Raw genomic sequence first — 17130 nt, 5'->3', positions numbered from 1 at the left:
CATCGTGATGAGTATTTGGTTGTCTAATCCTCGGGCTCGATGGGGTTCACAAGCAAATAATCGCCTTGAGGGTTCGACAACCAAATTATCACCCTGAGGTTCGAGGATTTCTCTGTCACGCTCAAGGTAGGGGAGGATTATTTTTCTCACATCCTATTAATTCAACCGACAGCAGTAGTATTTGTAAACAAATACATATTTGGCGTATACATGATTGTCATTAAACTTTTTATGACGTCAGGATTTAACGCGAGCTATTATGCACGAGAAGCTGATCTCTCTGCTTAAACGGGAAACCTTCATGTAGATGATGAGAGAATACTAAATAAGAAATATCCAACATGAGTGGGTTGTATGTATTACCAGAGACTCTGGCGAGGATCGAATCTGCAATCACCAACCCAAGGGTGATTTTTTTCTGGTACACCTTCAAGGTAGGGGGTGATTTTTTTCTCTCGTTCTAGTATTTCAGTTATAATTCTAACGTAGTTTTCTGACATGTTTGTAAGAAAAGCAAATGGGGTGTATGGATATCACCATTCGTGTTTGTAGCATCACAATTTAGGTGCGTGCTATTCTACGAGACTATCTTACCCTCAGGGATGAGAGGCTGCTCTCTCCAGGTTAAAACGGAAGACACACATGTGAAAGCTCGGAGAAAAATACATCAACAAAACCTAATAAGATAGAAAGTAAATTTTACAGAACAATGGAGAAAACCAAAGCTTAGATCTAAACCAATGGGATATATGTAACGAATACAGACAAAACTTCTTTAAATAGATAATTAATTAGTTAATAGATATCTTTTTTTTTTAAATGTTAAAGTGTGTTTTTTAGGAACAATACTGTACCACTACTCAAAAGAGATTGGTGTGGCTTCATATACGTCGCTGGTTGAAAACAACTCCTGACTTCAAATTTATCAAATCTGCTGGTGGAAATAATTTCATAGTTAAATAAATATAAGTGGGGATTTGTTTTCACCACCGACGTACTTTAATATTAGGTGACATATTTATGATGCTATAAAACACGTTTGTTTACAACTGTTTTCTAAGATACACTGGACATTATAAAATATGTTAAGATTTTGAAACGTCATATTTTAAAACACGCATGTTAATCATATTTATTTCAATCTCTAAATGGTGCTATTTTGACAAAAACAAATGCAATTTGATAATAATTTTCGACATTCTTTTTGTAATAAACATTTTGGAGATCTACTCTGTGCATCATTAAAGGGGAAAGCTTTTGAAAGTGTAAATCTAATATCAATTTTCGGAATCATTTGCGTACAGATATTCTGAGTAGTACGTACGCCTCGCAACAAATAATCTATTCATGCTTAATACAGTGTAAAATGCATTTCGATTTTTAAATCGCGCTCTCATGATAAAAACAAGAGTAGTAAAATCAATTTTCGAAACCATTTAATTAAAGACATTCTCAAAGATATGCCGCGCATTATTAGATATGATAAACTTAATGATATTTATTTTGAATATTAAATAGGGCTATTATGGCATTAACAAACGCAATTTAATATCAATTTTCTGAACAAATTTGGTAATAATCATTCTCCAATAATCGTCGCGCATCAAGGGATGTGTTAAGCTAAATAATATTTATTTCGATCTTTAAATTGTGCAATTATGATAAAAACAAATGTATATCAATTTTCTCCAAGAGATACGCCTCTTTCAATCATAATTTTTTCATATTTATATATAGCAATCTCCTGATCTTTTTATATATGTTTAACTAAATTATCAGGAAAGGTCGTATTTATTTTCTTTTCTTTTACGGTTGAATGGCAATAACATATGTTTAAACTAATATTCGCCGCTCTCTATAGGCTATATTAAGATTAATAATGTGTTTTTCGATCTTTATATAGTGCTACATGTATTATGACAAAAACAAATATAATTGAAAATCAAATTTCTCAGCGTAGTGTATCTTTAAAAGCCAACTCTGCGCAATGTTTCATTATATTAGAAATCAGAACTCTATGAACTGTGAAGGAGTAAATCGTTTTACTAAATAGATAAAATCGAAACCATGTGATCTATATAAGAATCTTTAGATGTAGTCGATTAAATCTACTAAATAATGAAGTAATGTCAAAAAATGCGTATTTCTTTCCACATATAGTGTCAGATTAAGGTATGCAACGTCCATTATATGTTTACGAAGCGATACAAAATGCAAAAGACTGGAACGGTGCTACTTATCTTTTTTTTCACCGATGATTGAATCAGCTTTGAGACGGCAGGTTCCCTGACATATTAAAAGGACAACATTTTCTTATTTACGGGAAATGAACACGTGAACATTAGGTTTCTGTGTATATAGTGGGAATTTACCCCACTCAGATCTTTGTATACAGGGATTTGTCTTCACGAGGAAGCTTTTGTTATTCCTTTTTTTACGGGGATACGTCGGTGAAAGTGCTGAAGGCCAACAATGCAGTTTAGCTAAAACAGTTTGGTAAGAATACAACTACGTGGATTTTCAATTGTTTTCTTTTCTGTTAGTGCATCTTCCTATGGACACTTTTTTGAGAGATAAGATAAGTTCCTTATGTAGTTTCTTGTAGGATGGATGTTTAGCATTTTATAAAGATATCCAATAACCCAAGATCCTGCAAAATGTTCATATAATTTATTTCTCCTAGACAGCTTTCACTATATGGTGGCCCATCCTCATATTACTATAGTTGTTGCGAGGAAGTTAAAAGCCAAAATATATGAGGAAGAACAATTATTAACATATTTAGTTACCTACATTCAAGATCAGGAACTATTATTTTGAATAAAATATAATGCATTGTAAAGTGTAAGAGAAATCTTCCTTGTTTATTTCGTATAAGTTAGGGCGTGATAGAATTAGGGAAATAATTCATGTAAAGTTTAAATTGAACACATAATTAGTTTAAATAAGTGAAGTCTTCCTTAAAAAGTGTGTACATAACAGTGGGAAACTTACTCCTGTTAAAATAGTAATTTCTGCTTCTGATAGAACTAGATATATCGAGCGATTTTGAATTGAAATGTTAGCTTTAAATTAAGTAGGAATGACATTTAATGTTGGTATTCATCATATATTTGAAATTCTGAAATTCTGTTTTAAAGATTTTTAAATAGACTTATTCAAAATTTATTGTTAAAATATATCTCAAATCTAATAATATCTCTCTCTTTTTTTCTTTACAAAAATCAATCAGAAGCGTCCCAATGCTTAATTCGGACCGTAATAATCATATCTAATGTTACTATATTCCAAAATCTTCCAAAAAGTTCAGTGTAATGACATTGGACTTCATTTTCTTTTGTGATTAAACGTTTTACGTACTGTATCAGACAATATACAGAACGAAAGTTTTGTCAATAACGAATGCAAGGAACGACAACTCTGGGTAGAAACTGAAAGCAAAATCAGAATATATAATTCTGTGTTTTTTTCTAAACTGACATATTCCATTTGGATGGGTCCGAATATTGCATCTTATGAACTGACAATTAAGTTAATATTCTTGTGAGACGCTGTTTGTGTTCTATCTTCTGTGTACAATATTCAAAATATCCAAAAACGTATTTTATAAACAAAACCATATATCAAATTACAAAACATTTTTCATTTCAAAACAATAATATCAGTGTTTTATAATCAGAATCGGCTTTCTTTCTGTCTTTCGTTCAGTTGTTTTCGTTGCTGTTCGATGGTTTTCTTGCACTGTAAAAAAGCCAAACAAAAAAAGGTAGCGATTGCGTCAATGACCGGATAAGACAAATACCAATATATGTTACTATAGGTCACTTGAGAAAATGAAAAGAGATATAGAGGTTATTGTAATCACCGGAGTAAAACAAAACAAAATTGCCTCCAGCATACATACACATAAACAACACACATATGGAGACACGTCCTTAAATGACCTTAGCTGTTAATAGGACGTTAAAAAATAAAACCAAACTAAAAACAGAATTACTATATATCACTGGAATAAAAACCGACATATAATTAATTGATATAAACTACTTTGGTGAACCAAAACGTGGATTTCTGTCAATCATTTGAGTACTGTTTAGACGAAAGTGGATTAATCTTCTCACTTGGGTAAATAATTCATTTTGCAAATTATGTTTTCAGACACATTTAACCAAGCGAAAGTTGATACGATATCCCTTGAGAATTCAACTCTATAGAAATATGAACGTGGTTGAAAAGACACCTAGGAAGACAAATATTTCTTGTGAAAAGGAAGCCATCGGCACAACTATACAGTGCATACGCCATCTTTCGTAACAAGTGATTTCGTATCGTCATTTATGTATTGTTTATCCGGCAATGCCGTTGTACGATTTAAAGTTAACACAGGCTAAACTAAGGGTATAGAACTGTATGGACGATCGCAATATGTCACTGTATTATGAGGCGCTATCGGTTAGCTATCTATCATCTAAGAAGTTCTAAAATTCCATAAATAGAAAAGTCAGTACCAGATTAATCCATGTAGATGCGCAGTAAAAGTTTGGGCCCAATAAACATTGTTCATTAATTATATCATCTTTTAAACCACGTTTTGTTGCTGAAGAGATTTGGTTGAAGGGAGATAACCCTATGTAGTTTTCGAAATTTCTTAGGAGTGGTTTTAAATTAAAGTTTTTCCTCAGTATGTTTTGCTTTACATAGTAGATAACCCCTACGTGCTGATGATAATTAAGCATATGCTTATTCATGAGCAGAGCAAAACGCAATATTAAATATGTTTGCCAACATGTCAACTATATTCAAAATAAATGGGAGTCGAATGCCGATGTACCAGACCATTTAATTATGACGTCACAATGAAATTACGAAGACCTCTTTCGGGAACTGTCGGCACTATTCGATTAAGAAAATTACCGACGACGGTTGCCGATTTTTGACACATTGGTATATATGGTATGGCTTTCTGATTGGTAAGTTCAAAGTCTTAAAGGGGCATCACGCTGAAGTAACTTTTTTTTGTGTCTTTTTTCCAAATACTACATAAACATATCAAGTGACACTCCTTATGGAAAATGCCGATCGGATTTGGCTGAAATAGANGTGTTAATTCCCAAATTAAGAGAGAAAACACTTTACTGACATTCTATATAAAAGAAAACATTTAGAAAAGAAATTCCTCGACACGAAACCTGCCGTGGTCTCGTCATACCTCCTCAAGCTGACGCTGTAACACAAGAGTGGTCTGCATGCTTGAGCCCTCGTTCGATGGCGGGAAATTGGTAGCCATGATGGCGTTGTCGTCTGCTACTGCTGTTGTCAACACTAGCCGCACCTGTTACAAAGAAACCAGGGACGCCATTTTGGATAATTAAATCAGATACCGTATTACATCGTGCAAACTGGTAATATCTTTTAACAATATTGCTCCATACGGAAGTTGATTTGACCAAACTGCGTTACATTCTACATGGTCTTTATAAGATACAAAAGCGACGAACTAAATAAACATATTCAAGCTGTTAGTTTATGTGATTTTATATGAATAACGACACACAGATATTTGTAAAATTGGAAGGAACTTAACCGTTTCAAAATAATTGTTTTTTCAATAACACATCCTAACTCGTTTTAACCCTCGACCCATATCAGCCATCGGGTCTCCGGACCCTCGGGCTGATATGGAGGTTATAATATATCGAAATTCAAAACATTAAATGAACTTTGACATTGCAGTTTCTTCAATTGTGAATCCATCTTCGATATTACATGTATATTTATTTGCAGATTTATTGGATTTCTTAAAATTATGGTTGTCCTATGCTAACGAGATGTAATCTGCATAAATCAGAGAAAAAGACCCATAACTCAAATTATGTTTTACTCTCTTTTTTTAAAATTTCTATTCTATAGATAGAGAAATTTAGAAACGACAGTTACGTATCCATGATAGATAACGACGACAATTTTGAATGACATATCGAATGATCAACATATATAGCTGTTAAATACAGAACGAGTCATGCCGCGTTGAAACTTTTTAGAGGTGTCAAGTTTGTTAATTGATATTAAAAATCACAAACCCATAATTACAGATTTATATCCAAAAATATATTCTACAATAAATCAAATAGTTCAAAAATGTTGGTAATACTTTTCTGAGTGTTCTCAAATCTTACATACATGTATTGTTACATGTTTAAGAATCTATTGAAGGATGACATTTCGTAATGAAAGCAGACTCATTTTACACGGCATTACCTTTGGTACGAAGCAAAACACCAGCAGTATCGTTGTGGCGAAGATGATACAGAACTCGGATATACCGTAGTTGAGATTGAGGTCACCCTCCACCAGGACGGACACCGGCACCCCAAAGATAGACAGGACAGTACTGGTGTAAATCGTCATGGCGATCGACTTTGCGTCGTTCATAAGAGTCATGCTGATCTTCCGTGTATTCCATGCTATCAGCGCCCCGTACAACATTAGCAGACCATTGTAGCTGAACAGGGTGCCAATCCAGAGATAGCTCTCTGAGGAACATTTGTATGTGAAGGGCGAGACATGCATGTCCTCCCCGTGATCCTGTAACGTAATTAGTGGTTATTATATTGCCATTTACATATCCTACCTTATATCAACTCGAGACCTCCATATCAGCCCGAGGGGCCAGAGACCCGACGGCTAATATGGGTCGAGGGTTAATACGAGTTAGGATGTGGAAATAGCTATATCATAACATTTTTATTATATACTACACACTACAGTAAAACGAATTGAATATACATGTAATTGAGGTGTGATTTTACTCTAAGTATTGAATGAAAATATAAAAGCGAATATGGCACGTGCCAGGCAGATATCGGTCGGTCTGGGATATTTCCTATGGCCAACTACATGTGCAGCAGCATTGGCCCATTCAAAGCAACCCATATCACAGGTAAGTATATGAATATTTGTATTACTACACCACAGGGGTCCTTCTAAAGTATTGTGATTTCATTATCAAGTTTTCTTTTTCAGTTATGCAGCTAAGTAAGAATATTTAATAATATCGCTTCAAATTTATCTACACAGCGATTCAGTTACCCTTGGGAATACATTTACAATTACCAATCCATAAAAACACCTTTATCAGGACACAGAGGTTAACACGAGACAACAGTACTTGTACCAAGAGAAAACATCCTCTGTGCATCCTTGGAATATGTCATGAAAACATCGAGGGACGCGATAACCTTTTTTGATTGATTTCTGGTAAAAAACAAAAACCCAATCTACTCGCTGGGCTGTTATCTGTCCTTTGATGATTAGTATCAAACTAGTCTAGTCTACCTGTATCATCGATAATGTGATGCGTACAGAACCGTCAATTTTGCTAAGAATATTTTTTCCTGGGGTACAGAAAACATGAGTGACTGCATCCTCGATATCCAAGGGTTACACTCACTTTCGCTCTCTGCACCCCTGGAATATGTCAGGTTCAGTGTGCGCCACCTTGTTGATATAACAAGAAGACTAGTTCGATCCTTTGATATACATCAAAAGAAACTCGCGGTCACGTAAAGGTAAAAATTGACAGGCTTTGAAGTCGGGCGTCTATCCTTTGTAATCTTCAAAGGACAGGTATCAGCCTAGCGATTGGTCAGGTTTTTTTTTACCTGAGACCAATCAAACAGCTTTCTTCGTGCCTTCAATGTTGCTATGACATATTCCAGGGGGAAGAGAGCGAAAGTAATGTAACTCCTGGATATCGAGGATGCTCAGCAGACAATATATAGAAAAACCTGATCATCTGTAGTGACACGCCATATGTACTAGCCTCGTCTCCCATAACTTAAACAAGGTTGCTAGCTCCGTCCCCTTAGTAAAATGACCCCGTAATGAACGTAGACAATCCCTTTTTTTACTTTTGTAACCTCAACGTTGATTGGCTTCTAAATATGACGAACAATCAGCGGTGCGGTCACAAAGATGGAGAAAATGTCTATCTCCGTTCAGATTTCCGATCGTCAGCCTGACCAGTTTAAAAAGTGGTTCGGGTGTCCGACATGATAATGTACGGGCAAGAAATATCATACAAGTAAGTTTGTTTGCTATCGTAGAAACACTGTACTGACATTGAACTGCGTACATGCCGTGTGTTTGGCGCTACCCAATAGGGAATTAAAGTAGCATCCCGGGGACAGCACAGTGTCAGACCAACTCAAATTCGACCATTTTCGATGTTTCATGAAGTCTTTCAAAATCGAAGTGCAGGCTATATGGTTAATCATACATCAAACTAAAGAAAAACATTTTCCTATCGGTATAGACTGCTCCCGGCGTGATATTATACATGTAAACAGTTATGACAAAATCGCATGTTTTCTGGAAAGGGGTCATTTTACTAGAGGGGACAGAGTTAGCAACCTTGTTATTATTACGGGTGTATTGACAGACGAAGCTAGTACCTGTTGTAATTCGCCTCCTACCTCTTTCGTACCGTTGACGACCTTATATCGGAGTGGATCAACAACTAGCCAGGTAACAAGGATAACGGCATCGAATAGCAACAGAACGGCGATGATAGAATAGAGGAACCAGTCCTTGATGTTCTGAGAAAAAATAACATTTAATTTTTTTTTTATATTTATTTATTACACGTTATATTTTTTTTTTACATTTATACCGTTATTAATTTGTTTTGAAAGGACAGGAAGTGGGAGTTGAGCGTTTCCTGCAAGACATAATTTAGAGTTTAAATTAAGCATTGGATTTTGCTGTCTAAAGTGTAATGCAGCGAGAAATAGAACGGCTAGTTTTTAGTGTTAACGTAAGTTTTGTTCTTGAAATTATTTTTACAAAATTCGCAAGGCTAAATGGAGGTTAGGATGGAATGTGTAAATATAAAAACACCTACAGATTGTTTTTAAAATAAATATTTGCAAAACTTATGAATGGACGCTAAGATGGAATGTGTAAATATGTTTCTACCACAATACGCTGTTAACATGTACACCACACGTGGTATAACCTTCCGTAGTTTTGATTGGTCGAGAAGATGAACCTTGGCCGGGCGACTTTTTTCACGCGCTTTTTGCCGCGTGCTGTTTTGTTTACGTCGTCTGCTGTCATCCGGCAAATGTTGGTGACTTTTGTGAGGCTTTGCGATGGGAAAAGGGGGTTATTAAGGTAATGCCAAAAGAAGATGATGCTCAGGCAAAATTGCTACAGACGCTCGATATCGTTTCGACGCCATACCTTCGCATGTCCAGGTCGTGAAACCCAGAGACGTAATATACGCTTATATGTCTCTGTGAAACCCAAACAAGATCTGTAACAGTGTCGGAAAATATTTCGTTCTCCCCATGTCCCGTTATCAATATTTGGAGGGCCTGTCTATGGCGGACCTCTCACTATAAACGCCAACCATAGAACCTCACGAAGAAACGTCCCAGGCCTATGGTTTTGGACATTGGTTCGTCTTCATCACTCGGCGGGAGGCAGACTTCGTACGATATGCTTACGCGCATATAGTCCGTGGTTAATTTATATTAATTAATGCAATATTGCATACTATCAATATTTTAAGTCGTTCTTCTATTTCATTTTTTCACGAAGTTGTTGCCGAAACATTAATTTTGAAAATTATTAAATTTGTAAAAGAAACGTCATTTTTAAATATCAATGAGTGACTTTTTACATATGGGTCGTATCACTAAGCCAGCTTTGTCAACAAATTGTGTGTATGCTATTCAAATCAGGAAATACTCCAGCTGTTTCCGACTGAGATTGTGGTAGAAACAGATCACACGACTCGTGGTTGTTGAGTATGGTATTTATTTCACTCTCGTAAGTTAATTTTCAAAAGGTACAGAAAGACACTCTCTAAAGCTCGTGTCTTTTGTAACTTTTGAAAATTACCTAACTCGAGTGAAATTAATACGATATTCAACAACCACTCGTTGTGTAACCTCTGTATATATATAAACACCTTCTGATGAATCGATTGTATATTACATATGAAGTAAATCCACAGCCTTTACTAACACCTCTGATAACACAATAAGTCGTCAGTAATTTAAATAATTATTATTACATTTTTTTTAATTAGAGATATAAACATCATACTTAGTCTAATTAACAATAAAACCATTACCTGCTTTTTGCACTTGGCGTAGGTGATAATTTTGTGTATCCTCCAGGCCTTAGCGATTAAAGCGCCGTAACTCGTTGTAAACCCAACACTCAGAAACCAGGACTTCAGCTTGATAGAGCAGAAATTACCGTGACCGATAAATACAAACAAACAAACATCGGTATTACGACGTATTACACTCATATTTATCGTCAATATTCGGTCAGGAGTAAATCTGATAATCCTTTATGCACATGATTTGACCTTTCCTCCACTATTCTGTCCATGCGATATACAGAGTTGTCGTTCCTAGACAGAGTTAACGGGACGGTTTGGCAAACAGGTGAAACTGCACCGCCAAATGGATCGTACAAAATATTTACCAATTCTATTATGTTGTTCTCGTTATAAACCAATGGTAGTATGTATGTCTGTATTGTTAAATGTCAAGCTTAGTATATATGTTACTTGTTATATCCAAAACATAACGAGTCTTGCACGCTAAATGTTTATATAACAATAGCATCTATAACAACTATTGTACATACGCTTACAGCGTACCCGAAATCGACATCGATTTTGTGGACAACTCGTACACATTTTACACCTTTGTGTGCATACGCTTCACTGGTCATTTGTCTGATGAAGGTGACAGTGTACATATCGTACTAGTCATCGAAACGTCACATAGAACAAAATATTAGTTGTGTAAAAATAACTTTTCATAGTATGTATAACAGTTATTATGTCTTAATTGCTAAGCATAGTATATTTAAGTTGCTATTTAGATCCATAGCTTATACGCTATATTTAACAATTTGAGTGTATATTTCATTCTTTATAGTGATTTATATACATGTATATCCAAGTATATCTTATGTTTTATCCCAATAACAATATGCCTTAGTCTAAAAACCAATCCAAATATACTTTGTGCGTTATATAACAATTCTAGTATGATAATATTCACCCGCTATATCTAATCGGACCTGAAAACAGGACAATGCCACTATATATGAGATCGATCTTGCGAAAAGAAATACGATATGTAATTCAACCAAGCTATTAAATGTAAGCAAAATATTTATAACAATGTGCTGACCGGAAGTGACACCTACTATGCACACAATGGCGAGTCTGCCTTCCTTCCTGTTGTCAATGGTTTCAACACCATGGAGTAGCGATGACGTATACAGAACCACACTTCCGGAACAGATCAGGTAATTCACTTTTGGACTCGACATTTTCATGATTCTGTGAGACACAAATCAAAAATTAATAACATTCGCTGGAACAGGATCAATTGAATTTCTAAGATCACTTGGCTTTTTGTCGCCACAAACTTGTTTCTAGTGTAACAATAATTATGTTGTCACATATTTGTATCATAATCTTACCTCCGGTGCTGACACCCATGTCAACAAGACATTACTTCCGTTGTCTTTCATTGAGCAGACAGTGAGCGTTATGTTGTCATAAACTTGCTTTCATTGTCTCAATTTGATATGTTGTCACCTATTTATATCATAATCTTACCTCCGGTGCTGACACACATGTCAACAAGACATTACTTCCGTTGTCTTCCATTTAGCAGACAGTGAGCGTTATGTTGTCATAAACTTGCATTCATCGTCTAAATTTGATAAGTTGTCATCTATTTGTATCATAATCTTACTCCCGGTGCTGACACCCATGTCAACAAGATACTAATTCCGTTGTCTTTCATTGAGCAGACAGTGAGCGTTATGTTGTCATAAACTTTCTTTCATTGTCTCAATTTGATATGTTGTCTCCTATTTGTATCATAATCTTACCTCCGGTGCTGACCCACATGTCAACAAGACATTACTTCCGTTGTCTGTCATTGAGTAGACACTGAGCGTTATGTTGTCATAAACTTGCTTTCATTGTCTCAATTTGATATGTTGACACCTAATTGTATCATAATCTTACCTGCGGTGCTGACACACATGTCAACAAGACATTACTTCCGTTGTCTTTCATTGAGTAGACAATGAGCGTTATGTTGTCATAAACTTGCATTCATTGTCTCAATTTGATATGTTGACACCTAATTGTATCATAATCTTACCTGCGGTGCTGACACACATGTCAACAAGACATTACTTCCGTTGTCTTTCATTTAGCAGACAGTGAGGGTTATGTTGTCATATAATTGCTTTCATTGTCTAACTTTGATATGTTGTCACCTATTTGTATCATAATCTTACCTCCGGTACTGACACACATGTCAACAAGACATTACTTCCGTTGTCTGTCATTGAGTAGACACTGAGCGTTATGTTGTCATAAACTTGCTTTCATTGTCTCAATTTGATATGTTGACACATATTTTTATCATGATCTTACCTCCGGTGCTGACACCCATGTCAACAAGACATTACTTCCGTTGTCTTTCATTGAGCAGACAGTGAGCGTTTTGTTGCCATAAAATGTTGATATTTTGACACATATATCAGCTTCATATTATTTCCGCTGTCTTCACGTTGACTCCTTTGTAAGGATAGCATTTCTATCGATCTCTAGATTCATTTACTGATCATTATGTATTTATGAATTATGAATTTATTTATGGTGTTGTTGACAAAGTAAGCATAGATTTACTTCCACTGTTTTAGATTGACCAAAGAGTGGTCATTATGTCATCGTCAAACTACTTCCGGTGTCTGAACTTGATGTTTACACATTTGTCACCATACCCTTGCTTTCATAAGCTTAACTGAATGATTTCACCTTTGTCATCAAATCAATACTTCCAGTGTCTTAACCTCATTTTCACACCTTTGTACGACTAGCGTTACTTTAACGGTTTTAGATTGACGAAAGAGTGACCATTTTGTCATCAAAACCTTACTTCCGGTGTCTGTACTTGATGTTGACCCCTAGCAGGAAGCAAGCGAAGAGAATTCCACAGGCCGCCAGTGTCATCATGAAATAGGAGAGGACGTCGCTGACGTCACGTAAATCTCCGAGAACCAAGGGGCCATCGAGAGGGGGAACTAAAAACATAACGCATGATACAATTGTTCGGTAAACAAAATTGTTTGAAGAATTTGAAAGTCTACACTGAATGATGAAAAGTAAATAAACGATCACGTATAAAATATTGTACATTTGTGTCCTTGTTATAGGGAAACACTATATTTTGTTTCTCCGAGATTAATGATGATTCACGAGGATCATTGTTGTTACCTGCTACAGTCAATGAGAAACGGCTGTAGCGGCTCTGGCGTATTTTCTATGGAGGCTACGAATAAGGGAAGTATGACCGAATAAAATTTTACCTTTCCCCGTACAATAGTCATTATTAGCCACCCATACACTTTATGTGTAGATGTGGTATGATAATTTTGGAGTACAATGTCCTTGATCTGGTACGAGATTGATTATCTTACTGATCAGAGTATAAGAAACGTTCAAGCTGAGTTGAAGTCATTAAATTTAAACAATTTAGATCCTTGTATCACTGCCATAGTGTCTGACGAATAGCAAAACGTCTTGCATGCAGGTTTTGCTGACATTCACATTAACACTTCATCACCCCAACCCCTTCACACTTCATCAACCCCTCAATGGATAGAGTAGCTATCGTATAAGAACGTTTAAAACATCATAATCATGTCACTTTATGTAAACTTCATTATTCCATATCTACAGAAATACATATTTGATACAAAAAAAAAATGAAAAATAAAATCACAAATTATATTTTGGGATCTGGAATTTCTCCGCTTACGTCCGTTGGTAGTTTTCCATCTATAAGCCTCGCTCTGGTTCTGTAATGATCCCACTGTTAGGTCGAACGTTGATAAATGGACGTATTCTCCATCTGTAACAAAATGTAGTTATATTTTGGTTTTTGGTTATACTGGGCTTGATTTATATTGTCAAACTTACATCTTCTGGTATGAAGTTATATCCGTATCGCACATCTTTTTTAAAATTCTGTCATGAATACAGCCGAAGCGTTTAATGATGACAGGACATCTTTCTTGCTTTTAAAACTTTAAAAGTGACAGTTACTCGCCCTACTCAAAAACATACATACTCTCCACCTCTGGAATATGTCATATGTCATATGTCCTGACAAAATCGGTTTGACGTTTTTTTAGTACGTTTAGTACGTGAAAACTGACAAATCTTTAGACTGTTTTATTTCCTTTGAAGATTATAAAGGAGAAACACCAAATAAAAATGCGAACCATTTAACATTTTATCTGTGTGATTTTATTTAAACTTGTATCAATGATACCAAGGGTATGCAGCCATCCATAGCGGCATCGAAACCAGAAAACTGTATTATCTGCATCGTCAATTTACATATTAAGAAAGATTATTTAATTGATTCAGATATATGTTATTGCCACATAGGACCTGCAATAAGATTGAACACAACTTTGTTACACTCTTTCCCGAAACAAATCCGATGGCAAATATATGGCTAAAATAGAAACAAATAATAAATGATTTTTATGTCCGGAATGTCATCACAGTAGTTTACTCGTCAATATTTCAGGAAACAATATCATTTACTTGAACAATGCGATGAATTCTTTCAAAACTATTGGTGATCTCTTTCTTCAAAGATAAGAAAGTAACGAAAAGGGCAGCATTTCAATACAATACGAACCTATGAACTGCAGGATCTTCGTCAGGCCAAGTCGCATGCCGTTTCCATCAAACTGAATATTTCCCTACAAAAATAAAACTGGCATCCAACTCGACAGCAATTTTCCTCCTTTACAACATCATTTTTACGTACTAAATATAAGTATTTAACAGTTGGAAAACTTATTCCTTCCCGTTTGATTTGATATTGTGTAAAGTAATTTCTGATGTATGAACAGAGCGTTAGATTTTGAAACCATCTATTTTCAACAGAGAGTATGACTAGAATTTGAAATGTAAACATTTCTCTTAAGAAAACAAATTAATGAAATAATTTGAAATGTAAATGTTTCTCTTATGATTACAAATTAATGAAAAACAATATCTCTATGTTTAATACGTCATGCTATACACATACAGATATGCCAGTGAAGGACACTGAACCCAGAGCGTTAAATAGGAGGTCTTTCATGTCATCGCGTCCGTACGTAAAAGCCTCCCATCCTTCACCGAGCTCCGCCATCTTGTCTAACGTCGCATTCAGCCCATGCGCTAAAATCCATATCCCATCGTAACCGGAAGGGACGTACTCTTTTCCACCATATTTCCCGTTAGAGGTGCGTGCTGCATATTCGGTAGAAAATTCTTTCGGGGTCTAAAAAACGTAGACATTTTAATTTCAAAATACCTAGTGTTCTAAAAATTACATATTAATGTTTTGTTTTGTTTAAAGAAAAGTGAAATCATTTTTTCTTAAATTGAGGAAACATATTACGCTTTGTGTCTGACAAGACTACATGGCATTGAGCTTAATAACGGTGATATTGTAATATTCAGCTCTCTGATATACTAAAGAGCAATAAGGCCAGGTAGAAATTTTATTTTTATTTTTGTGTCATGTCACTAAGTCGCAACCTGCAATTTGAAGTAAGTGAGTCAAAATCTATAGTTAGTGAGTCTACATTTCTAGTGAGTAAAATTTTCAAACTAGAATCTCAAATTATTTCAGCAAATGCCTGTAAATATGAGTTTGTTTCTCGTAAAAAATAATGCTATATTTCAAAATTTCAAGTTAATATATCAAAATGTCGGGTAGGTTACTCAAAATTGCGAGTAGATATCTTGGAATTTGAAGCAAGGAAATAACCCCAATGCTTTTCCATATTGACGTATTGATTTCATTTGTTTATTGATCACGTGTTCGAATCCAATAAGGAATAAAGTAATTGTTTTATAAAGTTGTATTACTTTACCCTTCCCACATCTGTTAGAGTGTCTGGCTCAGCAAGGGAGACGACTTGAAAAGCAAGATGTCCTTCTATCGACGATCTGAGCTCTTCAGTACTACAATCTGTGAAGGTGACATTCCACCAGCCTCTTTTGAACCAACCAGGTAGGAACCAAGTATAGGAGGCACTCGTCATCCCTAATCTGTACGCCTGACAAAAAGAACATCACAATGTGTACAAAACCAATTAATGCAATCTTACCTCAAACGATTACAAGAACAGTCACTGATCTTTTGAGCTATGATTGAACGGGTTTGACCAGAGTTGTTCGTTTATGAAATAAGGTTGGGCCTAGTAATATTATGCTGTTTTCAGGCGAGCCTCGACAAAGCCTTGCAAGGCCAGCATAACTTTTAGCAGGTCCGCCAGGATTTATACCTAAAAATGTTACATTTATAAACAGACAAACCGTATGTCCCACATAAACGAACAGGCCCCTGGTGTCTACTTTCATTTAAATGACTTGTCCTTAAGACTTAATAAGAAACTATCGACCTGTAAGAATTATTCAAGCGGATTATGATTGGTAATGGAAAGAGCTGAATAAGATATTTTCCCCCTAAGATTTTACCTGGCACATGACATGCACGCCTTTCTCCGGGAAGAATGCAGCTATAATCACTCGCGAATCTTTGCTCTGCAGTGAACAATATAGATAGAATACATTCGAAAAGCATTGCTAATTTGTTAGTGTCTTAAATGTAGAGTACTATATGAATTATCGTAGCAATCCGCGGACACGCAGCTCCAAAAACGCATCCACACGTTTCCCCGTCCTCGACACTCCAAGGTTTATGCTAGCTTTCGCTCTCTGTACCCCTGTACTATGTCATAGCAAAAGTGAAGGCACGCTGCTAGCTATTTGATTGGTCTTGGTTAAAAAAAAAACCTAAACCAATCGCTAGGCTGATATCTGTCCTATGAAGATTACAGATCGAAGAGCGACACTCGACATCAACGCCAGTCAACTTTACCGCTACGCTACCGACAGATTCTTCTGATGTACATCGAAACATCCAACTAGTCTTCTCGTCTCATCCACAAGGTGGTACGCACCGAACCTTCGATTTTGCTACGACATGTTCAAGGGGT

The sequence above is a fragment of the Mizuhopecten yessoensis genome, unplaced genomic scaffold (assembly GCF_002113885.1).
Source record: "Mizuhopecten yessoensis strain PY_sf001 unplaced genomic scaffold, ASM211388v2 scaffold3621, whole genome shotgun sequence".
In the NCBI taxonomy this organism is placed as follows: domain Eukaryota; kingdom Metazoa; phylum Mollusca; class Bivalvia; order Pectinida; family Pectinidae; genus Mizuhopecten; species Mizuhopecten yessoensis.
This window is presented reverse-complemented; position numbering follows the sequence as displayed.